Genomic DNA, 22,880 nt, shown 5'->3' with positions numbered 1-22,880 from the left:
GGGAGTCCAACCCATACCACCATCATTTCCAAGGCAATTTCAGTGCCATAGCCGATGATGAGTTTCAGCGATTTTGACCCTTTAGGCTTTCCATAATCGCAACAACCTGTGAGGGACGCTTCTGTTGTCAGCGTCACACATCGACAACGCACACCCAACACAGGACCTTGGGACAGAAGCCATGCTTTCTTCCTGTTACCACAGCACGCAAAAAACGGTGCGTGACATTGATCATGCGAGACGGGTTTCCCCTCGGGGAAAACCCTCCCGTGTTGAATGAAGACATAAGCCCCATGGAAGGAATCAGTCCTCGGATCTGATTAAATCACAGTCTGTCTCAGTCACAGGATAGGACTGAGCTGCATCATTGAACAATTACAAATCCCTCCTTTTGAAACAATAAAGCAATGGCTGTAGGTCATCATTTCTCTCATGTGGAGGTTCTACAGCCTCCTGCACAAGAATGTATACATGCTCCCCACTGGAGCCGGCTGTATGCAGTTCCACCAGTGCAGGTGAAGGTTAATTGCAGCTGCCTGTGGTACTACGCAGAGCAGTGAGTGTGCCCTGCAAGGGCACTGAAGGGAAGCAGGCACCATAAATGGGGTGTGAGCTGCATCGCTTCAATAAGAAATAGTGAGTGCCACGAACGAAGACGTTACCCGCCTCAGCGGATGAAGGACTCGAATCGTAACACAAAAGATCATATCTTGACCAGCGGACGATCAGGAGAAGATGCTGTGTACAGCTGTACAAGCAACACTCAGCATAAACACAAAATCACTGTTTGACACAGCTCACACAGGCTGTGACAAGCAGATATACATACATAGCCTACACATACAGGTGTAGAAAACGTAAAAAATATTATTATTTTCATTATTATGTGTATGTACATACATATAATACCTCCATACTGTAAGAAGAGAGGAGGCTTCACGTGGAGACTGCACGTTTAGCCTTAAACAGTAGGCGGATTATGAAGATGGTTCATCTCTCCAGAGATAGATAGCTGAAATATATGGCTCTCACGCAAGGTGCCTTCCCGATCCGGCGAAAGAGAGAGAGGAAGAGCGGACGTTACGTGCAAGCAGAGATACCGCCGCCTGCACGAAATCATATGGCGACTCCCACGAGTGCAACCGCTGCTGAGAAGCGGGATCGCAGCCGCGAGCCCAAGCTTCCTAGAGAGCGAAAGACAGATGTCACGGGTGTAGGCGGGGATACCGCCGCCTGCACGCACGAGTGCAGTCACCGCTTTGCCTCGACAGAAGCGGGACCGGATCCATGAGGACGCGAGCCTTGAGATATCCTTCTCTAGCGCGAAGCTGGAGCGCAACACGTGCACGGGAATGCTCACAGTGCACACAGCCAGGTTTCTCAAAAGCCAACTGTGCGTGCCGCGCTCTAGACACATGTGAATCCTTGTCTGTGATATCGCGCCGACAGGGAGATACACAAACTTGAACTTCATAAAACATACTTCAGATTTATGCAAACGTACACGCAGTCACTTGCTGAGGCACTAAAAGCGAGTGTGTTTGTGTGGGATGCCTTCTTATACCCTTGGTCCGCACGGCATCCAGCCTATATCCAATCATCAAATTATTGATTATGTGTTACACGTGCTTCAGATCAGTCACGCCGAGGCGTTCCCCAAAGCGTTGCTATGGCGACGCAGCTCGAGTTCCTCGAAAGGGAACCATGGTTTTATTGTGGTAAAAGTGTAGTAACCATGTTTTTTGTGGTGTATTGATTACTATGAGCAAAAACATGGTTTTACTACACTAACTATGGTTTAACTATGGTTTTTGAACTTCTCAGTGTAAGAAATAGCCTACAAGGTTTGGCGTGTGAGCGTGTGAACTGACAGAAATGCGTGTGTCTCACGGCGAATGCGTGGGAATTGAGAGCCAAGGTTATATCAACATATTTCAAAATGAGTTACCCGTTATCCACTTAATTTTATAAGTTAGAAACATTCATTTGAAAAAACGTACAGCGTGTGATTTGCTTAAATAGCATTTAAACAAAAAAACTGCAAGGGTAGGAATTAAAACCACACACGCTGGTGAAAACTGGTAAAAACCGGTTTTCTTTTGATTCCCTGAGAGGTGATCGATTAGCATTGGGGGTTGGCAAAGAATTGGCAGACCTAGGGGTGGGTGGTTTTACATGTCTTGACTCTGTGTCAATGGTAGCTGCTAAAACAAGCAGCTAAACCATCTACAATTAATTACATTTTGGAATTAACTTCCTTCATGTCATTTTATTTATACACTGTAAAAAATACAGCGTACCACTACCTCTCCATGCGCCCAGAACGTGCTTTTAGTGTACCGAAACGCTCATTTGCACATCTTTTCAAATCAAATGTTTAATTTAATCATTTGGCTGCGCTGCCGCGTTTCAAAGCGCCCTTCACAATGTATGCTTCATTCGTCCCACTGAGAGCAGAGACTACATTACCCATACACCCTTGAGTTTTACAAGTTAAAAGCGCATGCGTCGCTTTTGCTGCTGTCAATAGGCTTGTTCGACTTCATGCGGTGCCGCAAGAATCAATAGCCGGATGACGTCAAAGTATCGTGAGGCGAAATATGATTTCTTCAGTCATTCTCGCGGTACTTTGCTTTCGGTTCTTGCGGCGCCGCATGAAGTCGAACAAGCCTAGGGTTAACAACGTCAGGAGAGGTGTGTGAAACGCGCAATCATAGCTGCTAGGTTAATATGAAAATACAATAAAAACTTAATATGCCCTCCTGGTTTTAGACTATGAGTAGTAAAAGAACAAGGTCAGAATCAGAGGACTCATTGCTGACACCCCACCAAAATGATATCGCTGCAGGTCAGACGCAAGCTTTTTTCAATACCCTTTTGTAGGCAAGTGACAATCTCCGCTGTCGGCTCTCAGTTTGGTTCCCCTCGAAGCAACTTCGGATTTCCTCAGACGATGTGTAGAGTAAAAACATTCTTGAAATTGTAATATACATTTAGTTTAATTACTACAAGTGAACGAAATTTCAATACATTTAACGCGCACAGGAGTTTTACCACCCGCAAAATGGAAAACAATCGAACTAAATAAAGTGATGACTTTTGAGTTTCAAATGGCTCTTCCAATGAACATTCTCCTTTAGAGATGATACATTTTCAGCAATAGCACATTATATTCAAAATTTTGAGCTCATAAAAAAGATTTTTCGCTTATTTAAATGACTTTTTTACGTTTTATGCACGGTTAGCTTTGATGCAATTTCACCAAAAGCTTATAATTAGGAAATACACACAACACGCTTAACTTATATTTTCTATATGTTAAAAATGTTGTAAAAAATACGTATTCTTATATAATAAGAATAACAATATGATAGATTTATATTGCACTCAAAATGATTTAGATATGGAAAGAGGAATTCTTCACAACTACCACCAATAAAGTTTTACAATTCTTCTTTAGAAAAACTGTGTTTAAACCCACGTGGACCGAACAAGAAAACGCATTTAGGCTTACTGTCCGTGTATGATATCTTCTTTATTTAGTTTTAAATATTTTTATTTAGGCTATATGCATTTAATAATAGGCTACCGTAAGATCATAATGTACACACTGTAAAAAATGATTTAGTGGCTTTGTAAATATATCTAAAATAAATGATTAAAGTAACTTAATAAAATCTCTTAATGTCAGTTATGTGATTTTTTTTTGTTGGACAAACCAAAATAAATTACTAAAAATAAAACAGATATTTTGTGTAAAATGAACACATTTTATTTGATGTATACGCCTTAATAATACAAGTATTAAATTTACAGATTATCTTAATCAATATATTTATAAGGTCAGAGCTACATATTTAAGTTTTTAAAACTGTAATAATTGCATATTTCAAATTAATATTATTTCTATTTATTAATTTGTTTTACGGCTAACTTGAAGTATGACTTACTTATATTTTTACATTGATATTATTTGAGTAAATGTAGACAAAAAATAAATAAAAAAATTAGTAGAACAAATGTTAATTTTAAAAAACCATACCATAGCCAACTGTTTTTAATCGGCAACAAAGAAACTGCGTCTTTTGCCGATGACAAACACCTCAGAAACTCCTCGAATTTATGAATTTTACACCCACAATATGATTGTATTTCCTTACTACAAAAGTATAACATATTTTGCAAATTTTCAGTGAAATTTATTCAACACCATTGCATACTTTTTATCGTGTTTCATACCATGTAAAGGGAAATATGATAATATAAAAAGTAACCTACTGTACAGTAATGCAGAAAAGTGCATCACAACCATGTTAAAGCTATTAAAACGTTCAGATGCAAAAATGAACTAAATGTAAAATTAGATAAACTAGTTAATGATATTGCGTAAATGCTCTCGGTCTCTTCAAGGGTCTTCGCGAATTATTTTGTTATAAGACTCAGTTATCATACCTCACGTCTCTTCTACACAAATGATGCGCGTTTGAGTTGGATTTTTATGAAGAATATTTGAATGTTTATGTAACTGGCAAAAGAAAAATTTCCAACGAAATGTTTGCCAAAAAGCGTGCATTTGTATGACATCAAGTCTATCGCCTAAACACCGATAATCTGTGTCATGTTACTTCAATATCATACAGTATATGCTCAGCATGAAGTCGAGCACACAAATTGTCGTCAGTATGGCCTACATGAAACAAGACTGCCATCTACAGGTTTTTTTATTTCCTGCGTTCCCCACCGAACACCCATTCTGCAGAATGCCACAGAATTCTGGAAGTGCTCGCGGCATTCTGCTCTCAGAGACGCGCATTTTTAAAGGCCACATCTGTATGTGCTACATTTGGTGTTTCCATATAATTTGCACAGTAATGTAGTACATTATAATTACCTTTTGGATGTCTTTGCAACACATTTTGTCTTCGTTTAGCATTCTGGCAGAGTTTAAGACACCTAAAGAAGTTAAATCAAATCGTGTTCATTGACGGACATCTTTTATAACGTAACGTCCATCTGAACTCACTGGATCAAGCTCGAAGTGGTAAGGCACTACAGACACCATCGTTTATAGAGTAATGTAACTGCTTGTTTACGTTCATGCCTGTGAATCTCAGGCAGGACCGGAAAACCCACACGTGGTCAGGGGCGTAACCTATTAAACACACGCTGAACCCAGTTGACCAGTAACAGTTGAGTAGGTCATCTGACCAATCCGAGTACACTAGACATTTTGGGAGGCGGAGACAGGAACTAAATTCGAGCATTTCACAGACAGGGAAAAATCGGTGAGGTATGTAAGCAATTTATAAGACTCATAATGCATTAGTTCAAATTTTAATTACAAGTATGTACTATGGGATATTACAATAACGTGCTAACTTGCTAATTATTAGCATAATATGTGCTCTTTAAATACATTGGCATGTTACAGTTCAACATGTAAAAATACTTACTGGTGATAACAGTCTTGATGAACGTAGACCCAGAAGCGACCGAGCTTCAGTATATTCTTGAAAAATTGTGCAAAGTGCATTCACAGGCTGTAAAAAAACAAACAATTTCTTGGCTCTATACTGCGTAGTGTTTAGCCTATGTTGTTAGTTTCTAATTAACATTTGGAGCTTAATAATACATCAATCTGGTGGAGTTTAACCTATTTGGTAACAATTTTATAAAGTTGTGAATTACTTTTTTATGATTTTAGACTGATAACATTACTTATTTTTTGCAGGTGAGCTAACAAGCATAACCGAATCAGAGAGGATGCTACATGGTTCATCACCCAGCGGGCATATGACCGACCTTCAACGTTGAAATTTGGTTTAAATTAGGTCAGTTGTTTGTTCAACGTTGAAACAACGTTGAAACAACGGTGAATGGTAAACGGTTGAAAAAGGTTAATAAAATGCTTAAAAATCAACGTTTAAATTTGGTTGAAATAACGTCAGTTGTTTGTTCAACGTTGATTCAACGTTGAAACAACAGTGAAGTAAATGGTTGCAGGGAGACAATAAAATAATGTTTTATAATATGTGAATCATTCAGAAAAAAAATTTAAAAACTCATTTTATAAAATTGATGACATTATAAAAAATGTAACAAATAATTGAATATACAGGTAGCGACGTAATCTCGCGAGATTACACAAGACTGGACTGTTTTAAAGGCTGTCTTCGAGATCTTGCGTATCACACGAGAAAATGCTTCAGAGAAAGAAGAGGTAAGGAAATATAAGTCAATGTAAACGCATAACGTTATTTTATTCACATATACAAAGTGGTATGACAAAAAAGCACGATGCCAAATTGTGTTTTTTTCTGTTAGTTGCGAATGTATTCGTTATAGTAGTTAATGTGCTAGTCCACGGGATGTTCCCGCCGAAATTGGACTCCGTTATTATGAATATTAATAAATTAATATGAGGTGTGTTTTTATCAACTTAACCACTTGGTTGTTTTTGCTTCAGAAAAGCAACTAGTTATAAATGTAAGTGCTTTTTTGGACAACTTCGGTGAAAAAGTGTTGATTTCGTAGTTCAGTCAGCGTACCTTATATCCGAGAGGTCTTACAGACGCCACAGACACCTATCAGCCTTTTGTAAGGAGGAGCAGCTCGAGTGCGGTGCGGTCAGTGTCAAGCTGCTTAGTTTCTCAAATTCATATTACTGATAAAGTGTTAAAACTTAGATGAGATGATGGTGTTTTATGGCTCACGAATTCGCAATAACGGATACGTATAGCAGTTCGTGTTAATAACATTAATCAAAACGTATTGATGACGTGATAACATGGGCGTCGAATCCAATATTAATCATGCTGAGGTTTTCTCGACGGGGTAATGTGTATAAATGCAGTTATAAAATTAAAAGGGACAAGATAGTCGACGTGACCCTCATGTTTCCATGGCAATCAGTCAATTACATGTTACGCTTATGATCGCACCTGCGGTCATTCGCGCAGTATCCATGATTTTAAGCGGCATGAAACACTAAAGTTAACTCCTTTGTACGAAAATGTCATGTCGTGTAAGTTGGTATGTTCTATTCGAATTGAAATACATTGTAACGGTGTAATTTTGCTTACTTGTTGAATAGTTAGCAAGTTTTAATGGAAATAGAAAATATTGGTTATCTAGACAAATGTGCCCTTGTTTTTAGTATATTTTTATAACTCTTTTGTAATGTCTTCGTTATCAGAGCCCTTCAAATTAGAAAAGTGATGATGATCTTGTCAATGCTGAGATTTTCATGCATCAGCAGCCACTACATCTGGATCAGGTAATGTTGTGTTAACCCCGCTATTCTACAATATTTACTTAAATGCAGTATGCAAGTGTATGTATTTATGTTCTGATAAAGTCATTATAGAATTCTCTTCCAATATTGCACTAATTTTACTTTTTTATATTTTGTCAAGATTGAACAAGAAACAGACAGCAAGGGTTGTCAGATCAGAAACAGAATGACACACAAACACAAGAAACTTCACAGGTGAGAATTGAGACTGGCTTTTTAAAAACACCTGCTACTTGTTTCTCAAGACTGGTTTACATTGTCATTAGGAAAATATAAGAAACTAATTTAGGATACAATGGTTACTTTTCAGCACAGCAATTAATTTCTTTTCTATGCCACTATTCCTTCTACAGTATGTAGGCCTACATATTTCAAACACTTTGTTTTCAGTACCCAGTCGGCATTTCAACGTTGATTCAACGTTGAATCAACGTCAGATACCAACGTTGAATCAACGTTGGATTACCTTTCGGTTTTGCAAAAAATTTCAACGTTGAAATCACGACGTTGTTTCAACGTCACACTTTCAACATAGGTGAATTATGGTTGATATCATGACGCAATTTCAACCTTCTATTTCCTTGTTGTTTTTAACACTAAATATAGATTTTTACTTTACACTGTAATACTCACTAAATGATTTACTGTAAACGTGTCATTTTTAATGCAATTATCATATGAATGCAACTTGCTACGCATAACTTACAGTACAACCCCATTCATAAAACTAAACACTTAAGGAAGGTAAAGTTTAAATGTGGACAAATAAGATGGCAGGTGCCTACCCTTTCCAAATAAACATGAAAGCAGCTGTTAAAAATATTTTTTTATGGATAAAGCACATTCTTTCAAACAGTTAGGTTTCCAGTTAATAGTGCAGAAGTGGAATTTTCTAAATATAGAATAAAATCATAAAATATGAAACAAAATCATGTTTAAAAGTCATTTTATTAATCTGACTAGAAAAACTTTATTCAAGAAAAACTGCAAATATGAATTTTGTTGTTGGTTTAGTTGACAGTCTTCTTATGGCCACCACCACCCATCTATTCTGGCTCATGCTGTACTTAATACGATGACAGCATCTAAAGAGGGGGGAAAAAACAAGATATTTAATTTTCAAAAAATGCTGCATTTTAGCCCATGTACAAAAAAATCTTGTTATTGTACATCAGGGCAAGATGCGTTTTCTTTGATAGTCTGACTTGAAACATTGCATAGCCATCGGATGAAAGAACAAAGCTTTTGTGTTTACGAAGATGACAATGAGGTTCAATTAAGATCATCTACAGTGCATTCAGAAATCATACACCTTTCACTTTCAATTTTATGTTGTTGCATGATACTGTAATTGTTTAGATATTTTTACAAAGTAAAAACAGAATTTTAGAAATTTTTGCAAATGTATGAAAAAAGAAAACACATCATATTTACATTATACATATTCAGACCCTTTGCAACAACATCTGCAATTTAGCTCAGTTGCCTCCAATTTCTCTTGAGGTTGCTGAGATGTTTCTACACCTTAAAGCGTCCTGATGAACACAAAGATTTTTTAAGGAATGTCTGCAACCAAAATGACCAGAAGCACCATTGACTTACATAGTAGGATAAAAGAATACTATGGTAGTGAATGGTGCTTCTGATCGATTTGGTTACAAATGAATCCAATACTGAATGCTTAAGTGATATTAACTTTAAATTTTCAACACGCCCAAATGAGATGCTTAACAAAGCAAACACTGACAGGTTGCTTTACGTGTGGGTCAAACAGCCTTTTGTGTAGTCCCTTACCAATGAAATCGAAGATGGACTTCAGAACTTCTGGACTGTCTGTGTAAGACTTTAAACTCGCTCAGACCAGCAAGGCATCTTGTTAGCAGACATCCCGACCTGATCAAAAACTTTTGATTAGGAGATGTTATAATCCTATTTTTAATATATGTTTTACAAACTTACCACAGGTGATCTGGCAAAGCGACTTATGAAACAGCATCTTCCCAAATCTCCTCTTCAGGCTCATCTTAGCGATCATTGCATTTGATAAAGTTTGGAAAAAGAAAAACATATTTCATTAGTAAAGAAATATAAATGTAATCTTGTGGTAAGAAATACAGAAAACTGTGGCCCAAGTACAACTTTTAAAGAAATTAAGAATGTTTAAATTTTTTGTCATAACACTATTCATTACCTTTTAAGGGGGAATGATTTGGGCATCTGGAAAGACACACTACTTCACCTCTCTGTATTTTATCACACGTCTTCAAATTGCATGTTGATCTGCCTACAATTTAAAACACATAATAAAATAAAAACAAGTCATAGCCCCTTTTAAAAAGAAAACATAAATTGTGAAATACAAAACACTGCATCTTAATTATTAGGATTAGTAGAACTTGATCTGATTACAAAACAAATATTAAATGCATTGTAAGGTTTTAGGGGAGACGCTTCACAAAAAAGAAATGGTAAATTACGGATTTCTATTACAACATGGTATCTTGGTGGTGCATTACAAGGGAAGGTGGCAGCTCATTGACAATTAAAAAAATTATGATTAAACCCATAACACATAAAGATAAGAACAAATAAATGCTGTCAAATACACCACCACAAAGACCCATTTTTTTATGTCAATATGAAGCCTCTATAAAACTTGCATCACCATCCACTCTGAAAACTGGATTAACTTTTGTCTCTGTCTACTGAAAACAAAATGTTTGAAATATGTAGGCCTACATACTGTAGAAGGAATAGTGGCGTACAAAAGAAATTAATTGCTGTGCTGAAAAGTAACCATTGTATCCTAAATTAGTTTCTCATATTTTCCTAATGACAATGATAAACCAGTCTTGAGAAACAAGTAGCAGGTGTTTTTAAAAAGCCACTCTCAATTCTCACCTGTGAAGTTTCTTGTGTTTGTGTGTCATTCTGTTTCTGATCTGACAACCCTTGCTGTCTGTTTCTTGTTCAATCTTGACAAAATATAAAAAAGTAAAATTAGTGCAATATTGGAAGAGAATTCTATAATGACTTTATCAGAACATGAATACATACACTTGCATACTGCATTTAAGTAAATACTGTAGAATAGCAGGGTTAACACAACATTACCTGATCCAGATGTAGTGGCTGCTGATGCATGAAAATCTCAGCATTGACAAGATCATCCTCACTTTTCTAATTTGAAGGGCTCTGATAACGAAGACATTACAAAAGAGTTATAAAAATATACTAAAAACAAGAGCATATTTGTCTAGATAACCATATTTTCTATTTCCATAAAAAACTTGCTAACTATTCAACAAGTAAGAAAAGTTACACCGTTACAATGTATTTCAATTCGAATAGAACATGCCAACTTACACGACATGATATTTTCGTACAAAGGAGTTAACTTTCATGCCGCTTAAAATCATGGATACTGCGCGAATGACCGCAGGTGCGATCATAAGCGCAACATGTAATTGACTGATTGCCATGGAAACATGAGGGTCACGTCGACTATCTTGTCCCTTTTAATTTTATAACTGCATTTATACACATTACCCCGTCGAGACAACCTCAGCATGATTAATATGGGATTCGACGCCCATCATCCCATGTTATCACGTCATCAATAAGTTTGGATTAATGTCATTAACACGAACTGCTATACGTATCCGTTATTGCGAATTCGTGAGCCATAAAACACCAACATCTCATCTAAGTTTTAACACTTTATCAGTAATATGAATTTGAGAAACTAAGCAGCTTACACTGACCGCACCGCACTCGAGCTGCTCCTCCTTACAAAAGGCTGATAGGTGTCTGTGGCGCCTGTAAGACCTCTCGGATACAAGTTACGCTGACTGAACTACGAAATCAACACTTTTCACCGAAGTTGTCCAAAAAAGCGCTTACATTTATAACTAGTTGCTTTTCTGAAGCAAAAACAACCAAGTGGTTAAGTTGATAAAAACACACCTCATATTAATTTATTAATATTCATAATAACGAAGTCCAATTTCGGCGGGAACATCCGTGGACTAGCAAATTAACTACTATAACGAATACATTCGCAACTAACAGAAAAAAAAACCCGATTTGACATCGTGCTTTTTTGTCATACCACTTTGTATATGTGAATAAAATAACGTTATGCGTTTACATTGACTTATATTTCCTTACCTCTTCTTTCTCTGAAGCATTTTCTCGTGTGATACGCAAGATCTCGAAGACAGCCGTTAAAACAGTCCAGTCTCGTGTAATCTCGCGAGATTACGTCGCTACCTGTATATTCAATTATTTGTTAAATTTTTTTATAATGTCATCAATTTTATAAAATGAGTTTTTAATTTTTTTTCTGAATGATTCACATATTATAAAACATTATTTTATTGTCTCTCTGCAACCATTTACTTCACTGTTGTTTCAACGTTGTTTCAACGTTGAATCAACGTTGAACAAACAACTGACGTTATTTCAACCAAATTTCAACGTTGATTTTTAAGCATTTTATTAACCTTTTTCAACCGTTTACCATTCACCGTTGTTTCAACGTTGTTTCAACGTTGAACAAACAACTGACCTAATTTCAACCAAATTTCAACGTTGAAGGTCGGTCATATGCCCGCTGGGTAGACAGAGACAAAAGTTAATCCAGTTTTCAGAGTGGATGGTGATGCAAGTTTTATAGAGGCTTCATATTGACAGAAAAAAATGAATCTTTGTGGTGGTGTACATGACAGCATTTATTTGTTCTTATCTTTATGTATTATGGGTTTAATCATAATTTTTTTAATTGTCAATGAGCTACCACCTACCCTGGTAATGCACCACCAAGATACCATGTTGTAATAGAAATCCGTAATTTACCATTTCTTTTTTGTGAAGCGTCTCCCCTAAAACCTTACAATGCATTTAATATTTGTTTTGTAATCAGATCAAGTTCTACTAATCCTAATAATTAAGATGCAGTGTTTTGTATTTCACAATTTATGTTTTCTTTTTAAAAGGGGCTATGACTTGTTTTTATTTTATTATGTGTTTTAAATTGTAGGCAGATCAACATGCAATTTGAAGACGTGTGATAAAATACAGAGAGGTGAAGTAGTGTGTCTTTCCAGATTCCCAAATCATTCCCCCTTAAAAGGTAATGAATAGTGTTATGACAAAAAATTTAAACATTCTTAATTTCTTTAAAAGTTGTACTTGGGCCACAGTTTTCTATATTTCTTACCACAAGATTACATTTATATTTCTATACTAATGAAATATGTTTTTCTTTTTCCAAACTTTATCAAATGCAATGATCGCTAAGATGAGCCTGAAGAGGAGATTTGGGAAGATGCTGTTTCATAAGTCGCTTTGCCAGATCACCTGTGGTAGGGGAGAGTGGGGTAAAGTGAGACATCGGGTAAAGTGAGACACCCCCTGTATCTAGGCAACGGAACACATTTGTGGTCCTATGACCATTATGTTTTTAAGCCCCTCAAATTTCCCCTCGGCCATGAAGGACAGGACCTCATGCTGCTGTGGTTAACATGTTTTTTTCACAAAAATATATTTTTTGCTTGTAAAAGTAAATTTTCTTGCTGTCAACTTAATCAACTGTTGTGCCAAAGCAAATTAATTCAGGTAGAAAAACTTATATCACACATGTTTATGAACTACCAACATATAAAACCTTGTGTTGATGCTAGCTGAAGATAAGCAAGAATTTCCAAGAGAGAGAGTTTTTTTCCAAAATGTGGTGGTGGGGTAAAGTGAGACAAATGATGTGGGGTAAAGTGAGACACGAGGCACAAGTTCAGTTTAGTCTAAAACATATTTTAATGTAATATTACATTACATATGTTTTATTTTTAATGTTATAAACATTGCAGAAAAACCATTATGCCTAGTCAATACACCAGGAAGACAGCCTGGGGAAAAACACCCCTTGAGGAGATGGAGAGTGCAGCTGCTTAGGTCAAGGAAGGAAAGAATTCTCTAATGCTATGTACACACCAAACGCGAGGCATCATGGTACTGTGGGTTCACACCAGACACAAGTTCAACAATTTGCGCAAGTAGATTACATACAAAGTCAATGCAAAGACGCAATCAGACACGTCCTCGCATGTGGCGATGCGAATGACGTGATTATGGGTGGCGCGTTTTCCACGAAAACACGCGCTATTCGCCGCAAACATGTCTTCGCCCAATTTGAAAATATTCAACTTGAGCGAAAAATTCCATTACACAATGTTAAATCCTGCGAGTAATCTAGATCAAGTAACGCACTGCCCCGCATTTGGTGTGTACGTAGCATTATTCACTCTAGATTACTCACGGGATTTAACATTGTGTCATGCTAATTTTTCGTTCGAGATAAATATTTTCAACTTGGGCGAAGACATGTTTGAGGTGAATAGTGCGTGTTTTCGCGGCAAATGCTCCGCTCATATGGCGTCATTCGCATCGCCCCAGGCGAGGCTGCATCTGATCGTGTCTTTGCATTAACTTTGAATGTAATCTACTTGCACAAATCGTTGAACTCACGTCTGGTGTGAACCCACAGTAAGAGCAGCTGCAAGGGATAGAAATATTGATAGATGGTTCTGATTGTCTTTTGCGCTGACCCGCAGACACTAGCTGGCTCTAAGGGTCCTTTGTTCTGACCCCCAGACTGCGTTCTAATTTAACTGGTTCTATATGTCATTTGAATGTTAATTAAAAAAAATTGATTTGTCGGAGCCAATGGTCTACAGTGGGCAGCGCTCCGACATGTGGTGCTTTCACACTTTCTGGGAGTTCGATTCCCGGCTCGTGGTCATTTGCCGATCCAATACCCTTTTCTCCTCCCTGTACTTTCCTGTCCTCTCCAAAACTCACTGTTAAATAAAGGCAAAAACTGGCCAAAAAATATAACTTTTGAATTATGTTATGTTGTATTTGATTTTGGTTCAGAGTTACTGTACTTTCAAGTGTTTAGAAAAATAATGTTCTTAATTGACCAATCCCCTTGATTCTGTTACTAGTCCAACATTAGTTCTGGAATGTGTGGTTGTCAAGCTAGCCGTCAGGATTTTATCTGTTACAATATGTGCTGTTATGGTAGTTTCAGAGTGGAAAAAGTAAGTGGATCAGTTTACCCCGAGCTGGTTCACTTTACCCCCTTGATTTTTCTTGTCTGTCTCAGTTTACCCCTAAGGTGGGGTAAAGTGAGACACAAGACCACTTTTTTTAAAACAATCATATTTTCACTGCTCTTCGTCCTGAATACATTCTGGTAATTTCCATAGCTAGGAAACATCCTGAATTAATGGGAAATGTGTAAATTTGACTGATATATCATTTTAGCTCGCTTAGAGGGGAGCAAATGTAAAAAATGTCTCACTTTACCCCACTCTCCCCTAAGTTTGTAAAACATATATTAAAAATAGGATTATAACATCTCCTAATCAAAAGTTTTTGATCAGGTCTGCTAACAAGATGCCTTGCTGGTCTGAGCGAGTTTAAAGTCTTACACAGACAGTCCAGCAGTTCTGAAGTCCATCTTCGATTTCATTGGTAAGGGAGTACACAAAAGGCTGTTTGACCCACACGTAAAGCAACCTGTCAGTGTTTGCTTTAAGCATCTCATTTGGGCGTGTTGAAAATATAAAGTTAATATCACTTAAGCATTCAGTATTGGATTAATTTGTAACCAAATCGATCAGAAGCAACATTCACTACCATAGTATTCTTTTATCCTACTAAAGTGCTTCTGGTCAGTTTGGTTGCAGACATTCCTTAAAAAATCTTTGTGTTCATCAGGACGATTTAAGGTGTAGAAACATCTCAGCAACCTCAAGAGAAATTTGAGGCAACTGAGCTAAATTGCAGATGTTGTTGCAAAGGGTCTGAATATGTATAATGTAAATATGATATGTTTTCTTTTTTCATACATTTGCAAAAATTTCTAAAATTCTGTTTTTACTTTGTAAAAATATCTAAACAATTACAGTATCATGCAACAACATAAAATTGAAAGTGAAAGGTGTATGATTTCTGAATGCACTGTAGATGATCTTAATTGAACCTCATTGTCATCTTCGTAAACACAACAGCTTTGTTCTTTCATCAGATGGCTATGCAATGTTTCAAGTCAGACTATCAAAGAAAACGCATCTTGCCCTGATGTGCAATAACAAGATTTTTTTGTACATGGGCTAAAATGCAGCATTTTTTGAAAATTAAATATCTCTTATATTTAAAATTAAATATCCCCCCTCTTTAGATGTTGTCATCGTATTAAGTACAGCATGAGCCAGAATAGATGGGTGGTGGTGGCCATAAGAAGACTGTCAACTAAACCAACAACAAAATTCATATTTGCAGTTTTTCTTGAATAAAGTTTTTCTATTCAGATTAATAAAATTACTTTTAAACATGATTTTGTTTAATATTTTATGATTTTATTCTATATTTAGAAAATTCCACTTCTGCACTACTAACTGGAAACCTAACTGTTTGAAAGAATGTGTTTTTATCCATAAAAAAAATATTTTTAACAGCTGCTTTCATGTTTATTTGGAAAGGGTAGGCACCTGCCATCTTATTTGTCCACATTTAAACTTTAGTTTTATAAATGGGGTTGTACTGTAAGTTATGCGTAGCAAGTTGCATTCATATGATAATTGCACTAAAAATGACACGTTTACAGTAAATAATTTAGTGAGTATTGCAGTGTAAAGTAAAAATCTATATTTAGTGTTAAAAACAACAAGGAAATAGAAGGTTGAAACTGTGTCATGATATCAACCATAATTCACCTATGTTGAAAGTGTGACGTTGAAACAACGTCGTGATTTCAACGTTGAAATTTTTTGCAAAACCGAAAGGTAATCCAACGTTGATTCAACGTTGGTACCTGACGTCAACGTTGAAATGCCGGCTGGGCACCATTTGCCTCAGCTTTAAATATAAGCAATTGCAGTTTCTTAGTCCTTCATAAACAATTGAGGTCAAGTGAGCAACAAAATACAAGAATACAAATTTGGACAAAGTGCTTACAATCTACTGGGCTATGCAAGAAAATGGATAGTAACCTCTTTTAATTGATGTAACTACAATTCGTAAAAAAATACAATGATAGTAGGTCAGACTAATGCTATCTTTGATTTGACTGTTTTAATTGTATGGCCTTTGAGTTCGATATCTTCAATGTTACAGTTGTGTCACTAAATTTTGCATAGGAACATCAATATTTGGTCTTCCACAGGTGATAATCGCTTTCGTGAACATGGTGAAATTTGGATAAAGTTGGTATGATTGATAAATCCCCAGGAATTACCAGCCGAACTTGGAGACGTCCGTACTACTTTTTTTTTTTTAAATAAAAAATTTATTCTATTTTAGAACTCTCAAGTTCTCTCTCTCTCTCTCTCCATATACATCCATATATATAAATGCGCATGTGTATGTTTGTTTGTTTGTTTTTATGCAGGTGACGTAACACACTATGAAAACCGGCACGTATCAGAGAGGAGACAAAATGAGGTCTCACATGTGGCCTCAGCTTCACACACTCAGGGTAATATTGAGAGACTTTTTCCATTAAGTATATCCATAATGTTAAGAATTAATCACATGTTTTTATGCATGTATGTATGTATGTTAATAAAAATGTGTATATATTTTTGTCCATGTTTATTTGTTTTTATGCAGGTGATGTAACACACTATGATAACCGGCATGTATCAGAGAGGAGATAACATGAGGTCTCACATGTGGCCTCAGTCTGCATGCGCATTTATAACCCCCTTCCACACGGTGATACCGGATCAGTGAAATTGGAACATCGTGTTGTCCGGCCCAAAGGGTATGTATGCCCCAATTAAAGTTTCGGGAAACCCTCTTAGAAATACTGAGATGGGAGCTGCCTGTGACCAGCTGAGAAAACTGACCCGAACCGCGAACTGACCCGGGATTCTCACTCAGAGCCGGAAACAATGCAGACTCGAGAGACATGCAAATCTGCTCTGACTCGAGAATCTCTCAACTCGTAACCGGCTGATCCGTAACCGGCAGATCCGTAACCGGCTGATCTGCGCGAACTGTCTCTCCGGCTCTGGGGGCTACATAAGCAGGACACAGTTTTTTTCTATATTTTCTATATGCTATTGTTATTAGGCTTATTTTTTAAATGTTCGACCATACACACCAAACCTAAAAGCATGTTATTTCAGAAGTGAAAGGCTTTTGTTGTGGATTTGCTTTTGAGGAGACTTCAGTCACTCTATAGATCCACTAACCGGCTCTGTAGATCTGTAGAGCAAGTATCATGTCCATGGTCTGCGAGTCTGCAATGTTTCCGGCTCTGAGAATCTCGAGTCGCGTGGATCAGCTGGTTACAAGTGGGTCTGTACTGAGTTTCCTTGGCAATTTAGCAATACTGACTCAAGTGACTCACACAACCCGGATCACTTTAGTGAGTGACTCACAATAACCCGGATCCTTAAAAGGAATTGAGTTTGCAAGGCATAGCGGAAGATTGTCTTGAGAATTACCGCCCCGTCTCTAAATTATCTTTTTTATCCAAACTTTTAGAGAAGGTTGTTTATTCTCAGCTGATCTCTTATCTGAACTAAATGAACCTTACAGAACCTCTACAATCTGGTTTTTCGGTCCATCATAGCACTGAGTCTGCTTTGATTAAAGTACTTGATGATATTTTACTAGCAGTTGATAAAAGTAAGAATGTAGTTCTGCTCCTACTTGATCTTACAGCTGCCTTCGATACAGTCGATCACGCTACTCTTCTTTGGCGGTTAGAGCATTTATTTGGTATCAGGGGAACCGCCTTGAAATTGTTCAACTCTTATCTTAGTGATAGTTTTTTTTCCGTTGAATTAGGTAAGTTGTCTTCATCTGTTGCTCCCATTACATGTGGAGTGCCTCAGGGATCCATTTTGGGGCCAATGCTTTTTAATTTATATATGAGACCTATGGGGGATATTATCAGGAAGTATAATGTTTCTTTTCACTTATATGCTGATGACACCCAGTTATACGTACCCCTGAAAGCTGGTGATACCATTGAACCTCTGTTGGCCTGCCTAGCAGACATTAAGAAATGGCTGTCTGGTAGTTTTCTTAAACTCAAGGAGTGTAAAACAGAAGTAATTGCTTTTGGTCCCCTTAAGTTAAGAACTGCCTTTTTAAATGAGCTTCATGCACATTTTCCCTCAGTTCCCCCCAGGTTAGGAACCTTGGTTTTATTTTGGATTCTGAACTTTGTTTTACAAATCAAATTAATAATGTAGTTAAAAGCAGTTTTTATCAGCTAAGTATTATTTCAAGATTAAAACCATTCCTGGAGTTTCAAGACCTCAAAAGGGTTATTCACGCATTCATTACTTCTCGTCTTGATTATTGCAATTCTTTATATTTTGGTTTACCTCAGTCATCCATCAAACGTTTACAGATGGTACAGAATGCTGCTGCAAGGCTGCTGACCGGGGCAAAGAAGTCAGATCACGTTACACCAATTTTAGCTTCTCTTCATTGGCTACCAGTTCATTTTAGAGTTCAATTTAAAATTCTTTTATTTGTTTTTAAGGCTCGTAATGGTCAAGCTCCATCTTATATTAAGAATTTAATAACTCCCTGTTCATCCTCCAGATCACTAAGGTCCACAGATAAGGCTCTTTCAGCACTTCCTCGGTCTCGACGAAAAACAAAGGGTGATAGAGCTTTTTCAATTGCTGCTCCCCGTCTCTGGAATCAATTGCCACTGGACATCCGCCTTGCATCTTCTGTTGTAACTTTTAAAACACTGCTGAAAACATACTTGTATTCCCAGGCATTTTAATTCACTGTCATCTTAAATTACTGTCTTTTAATATGCTGTTTTAATGTTGTTTTTGTCTGTGCTCTCTGTTTTATCTGTGCTTTTTTATTCTTTGCTTTGTTCAGCACTTTGGTCAGCGCAGCTGTGTTAAATGTGCTATATAAATAAACTTTACTTACTTACTTACTATCTAAAATTATTGCATAATACATTTTAAAAAAATATATATATGCAAGATTTAATTAAAAATTTAAATATAGTACATCATTTTTGTATACACTATTTTAAATAAGTTTTACGTGGAATTGCATAAAATAACTTATAGTAATTATAGTAAAATAGTAAAATTATAGTATTTACTTATTTTATTTAGTTAAATTATCTAAGCCACAAAATAATTTTTTATAGTATACTATGTGTACTGCTATCCCAAAGAGTTACCCCAAATTTCATTATAAAAATTTGACCTTGTCACTCTGTGCATAGGCACACAGCGCAATTGTCTCCAAACTTGTTTAGTTATCAGTGTAATTAAAGACACAATCTGCATTCTTGAGTAATAAATATAATAAAGACTGCCTATATGGTTAATTGATATGCCTGTTGTTCCCCTTTATGTGAAGCTGTTTGTAGCCTAGAGGTCAGTTAAACCTTTTAACATTTCTTTCTTTTTTCAATATTGCTTTCTTCCTCATTCCCTACAGGAGAATTTGGGTCAATCCACGCTCTCAGAATTGGTGGCAACAGATCAATAGAAACTGGACTGACATAGAGTGGTAACTGAATTTCAGAATGAGAAGAGGCACATTCAATAATTTCTGTGGTGCCCTCCGACCCTATTTAACCCGCCAGCACACCAAATACAGACGACCACTCTCTGTAGAGATTCGTTTAGCAATTTGTCTATGGAGGCTAGCAACTAACCTAGAATACAGGTCAATGTCCCACCTGTTTGTATTTGGTTTATCCACTTGCTGCCTCGTTGTCCAAGAAGTAGTCACTGCCATAAATACAATCTTGAAACCACTGTACATCAAAACACCTTCTGATGCTGATTTGAGAACAATAGTACAAGGTTTTAGGGATAAGTGTGGATTCCCCCAAGTTGCTGGAGCCATTGATGGCTCCCATATTTCTATCAAAGCTCCATCCAACACACCAGCAGACTACTTTAATCGGAAGGGGCAATATTCAATCATCCTACAAGCTGTGGTAGACAACAAAATGAAGTTTTGGGACATAAATATTGGACAACCAGGAAGAGTCCATGACCCTCGTGTTTATGCTCTTTCCTCTCTTTTTGATTGGGGCCAGAGTGGGAGACTGTTGCCACAATGGACTGAAACATTTGAGGGAGTAAATGTGCCTCTTGTGATCTTAGGGGATGCTGCCTATCCATTACTCCCCTGGCTTATGAAGCCATTCCGAGAAGGCAGAGGAGTGACTGCTGAACAGATCAACTTCAACCACCGCCTGAGTCAGGCAAGAATGACTGTTGAGAGAGCCTTTGGGCGACTGAAAGGTCGATGGATATGCCTCCTTAAGCAACGTGAAGCACATGTTTCTTTGGTCAGCCAAATAATTTCAGCATGTTGTGTATTACACAACTTTTGCGAAGTCCACAATGAAAATTTTAATGGGGGAGACTGTGACGAGAATGTAGGTGAAGTTAATGAAGTGGATGACTGAGAGAATCTGGAAGAAGGCTGGAGACCGGAGGGGTCAGGATATTAGAAATGCACTGTGTGCCTATTTTTCAAGGTTGTAGAGGTAATTGAAGGCTTTCTGTAGACTTTTTTGAGTCAAATTGGTGACATGTTACTTGAATTGTTTTTTATTGTAATTTAAGTAGTCAAATTGTTGTTCATATGTAGCCTATTTAAGGGGGTCATAGCAAAAGATACCAGTAGCCAGGGTTGACCTTTGAAAATGTTAAATTAATGTTTTGACTGACTTGAATGATTACAGCTGACTTCTGTAACAAAAAAAACTTTATTGCTGGGAAAGCAAAGTGTTTAACATGTTTTGTATTTGTTTTACAACACTAACTAATCTTTTTTAAATAAAAGCACCCTTTGTTACATTTAAAGGTTTCTGTACTTCTGATACTGTAAAAACAAAAGATAAAAAATAAAAAAAATCTTTGTTTATGAAAATGCAAAAATGTTTCTTCTTTGCTCATTATTTTGCAAATGTGAAGTAAACATATAACAATAACAGAAACAACTGTGCAATTATACGTGGGCGTGGTATGGATATTAACGACTGCAGGCACGGTTGTCTCATGCTCGTAAAGAATCCATCCTTTAACCATGGGGTTCCCTGAGGGGCAACCCGTTTCTCATGATCAAGGTCACACGCAGATGCTTTGTGCCTTAGTATTATGGAAGAAACCATAGTTCCTTTCCCATGAAGGCCAATATTGGGGGCTCAGGGTCGTCACATCAGGCTTACAACAGATGCATCCCTCTAAGGCCAGGAAGTGGCTATGGAAGACCATAAGGTCAAAATCTATGTAAGTCCACATGTAGCAGACGTTCTGCTTAGGCAGGCGTTGAGCTTGGGGAATGAAGACTCCACCCACATGTGGGGGAGCAAATTTGGCTCAGGTTTGGCCAAGCGAAAGCTGCCCTGTTGCATTTCAGGAGAATTCACATTGTACTCTTTGGTTTTCTCTCTTTCACCCAGTCCCACTCAGACTGGTTGCCATGACACCGGAAGGGTCTGAGGGCCTCCGGTGTGTTTTTCCCCAATTGCTCAGCTCCCGGGAGTTCTGGAGAGGGTCCGGAAGCACAGGCACAGCTATTGCTTGTAGCCCCGTGTTGGCTGACCCGAGTGTGGTTTTCGAACATGGTCTCCCTTCTAGACGGCTCCCCATTTCACGAGCCGATCTAGAGGGATCAGTAGTCTCAGGCAAGGGGCACTGTGTTTTACCCCTGCTTAGAGTTTTTGGGGCTGGCCTCTGAGGAGGACAGATTCATAGAAACGGGTCTCTCAACTGAGGTTGTGCAGACTATTTTACTCCCAGAGCTCCCTCCACCAGGAAATTATACCCATTTGAAGAAAGACTTTAATTACGTGGTGCCAAGAGCACTTATATGACCCAGTTAACTGCCCCTTGGTACAGTTCTGGAGTTTTTATAGGAGCACTTTGCAGCAGGGCTGCCTCCTTTAACCATTAAGGCATATGTGGCAGTTAAATCTGTCTTTCATACCTTAGTGGTCGGTCTCTCATTAAGTAGAGACCATCTATTCATGCGTTTCCTGTATGGCACTCGGAGACTGAGGCCTGCGCATCATTTTAGAATCCCTGCATGGGATCTGTCTGTGGTCCTGGAGGACTTATCAGGGGCACCATTTGAGCCATTGATACCATTTCAGAAAGTTTCTTACTCTGGAAACTATATTTCTCCTAGCTATTACCTCCCTTTAGAGGGTAGGAATTTTATTGTCTCTCTCTGCTTCACTCACTTGCCTCGGGTTCGCTCCAGGCATGGTGAAGGCTTTCTACCCTAGGTCGGATTACGGGTCTAAGGTTCGGAATAATATTCCATGCCCCATAATATTGCAGGCTTTCAGGCCTCCATCTTTTAAGGATTTAGCCAGAGGGCGCTTATTTTGCTATGCTTAGTGCATGCACTGGACATGTATGTGCATAGTACTGCCGGTGAACAGAGCAGTTATTTAAATGCTTCGGTTTGGCCCGGACTGAGTTCCCGGCCACCAAGCAGCCTTTAGGTAGATGGATAGCCAAGGCTATCCCATGTGCTTATGAAGCCTCTTGAC

At 37.6% G+C, this 22,880-nt stretch overlaps 2 long non-coding RNA genes across 6 annotated transcripts; one reads left to right on the top strand and one right to left on the bottom strand.

Annotated features, from left to right (window-relative positions):
- The first annotated feature begins 6,606 nt into the window (after nucleotides 1-6,606).
- Nucleotides 6,607-7,490, top strand: LOC135776967 (uncharacterized). Its single transcript, XR_010544254.1, has 3 exons — nucleotides 6,607-6,632; nucleotides 7,196-7,276; nucleotides 7,416-7,490. It is a non-coding gene; the product is annotated as an uncharacterized lncRNA (long non-coding RNA).
- Nucleotides 7,491-8,188: 698 nt separating this feature from the next.
- On the bottom strand, nucleotides 8,189-11,562 carry LOC135776966 (uncharacterized). 5 transcript variants are annotated; one of them, XR_010544252.2, is made up of 8 exons: nucleotides 11,053-11,128; nucleotides 10,409-10,489; nucleotides 10,196-10,269; nucleotides 9,486-9,578; nucleotides 9,254-9,317; nucleotides 9,089-9,187; nucleotides 8,729-8,829; nucleotides 8,189-8,379 (listed from the first exon to the last, which is right to left on the bottom strand). It is a non-coding gene; the product is annotated as an uncharacterized lncRNA (long non-coding RNA). The 5 variants fall into 5 exon arrangements; XR_012335363.1 differs by lacking the exon at nucleotides 8,729-8,829 and having other exon boundaries at nucleotides 8,207-8,379; nucleotides 9,250-9,317; XR_010544253.2 differs by lacking the exons at nucleotides 8,729-8,829; nucleotides 11,053-11,128 and adding an exon at nucleotides 11,465-11,562 and having other exon boundaries at nucleotides 8,230-8,379.
- Between the last annotated feature and the right edge of the window lie 11,318 nt (nucleotides 11,563-22,880).

This window comes from Paramisgurnus dabryanus, chromosome 18, assembly GCF_030506205.2.
Source record: "Paramisgurnus dabryanus chromosome 18, PD_genome_1.1, whole genome shotgun sequence".
NCBI classification, from domain to species: Eukaryota; Metazoa; Chordata; class Actinopteri; order Cypriniformes; family Cobitidae; genus Paramisgurnus; species Paramisgurnus dabryanus.
This window is presented reverse-complemented; position numbering and strand designations above follow the sequence as displayed.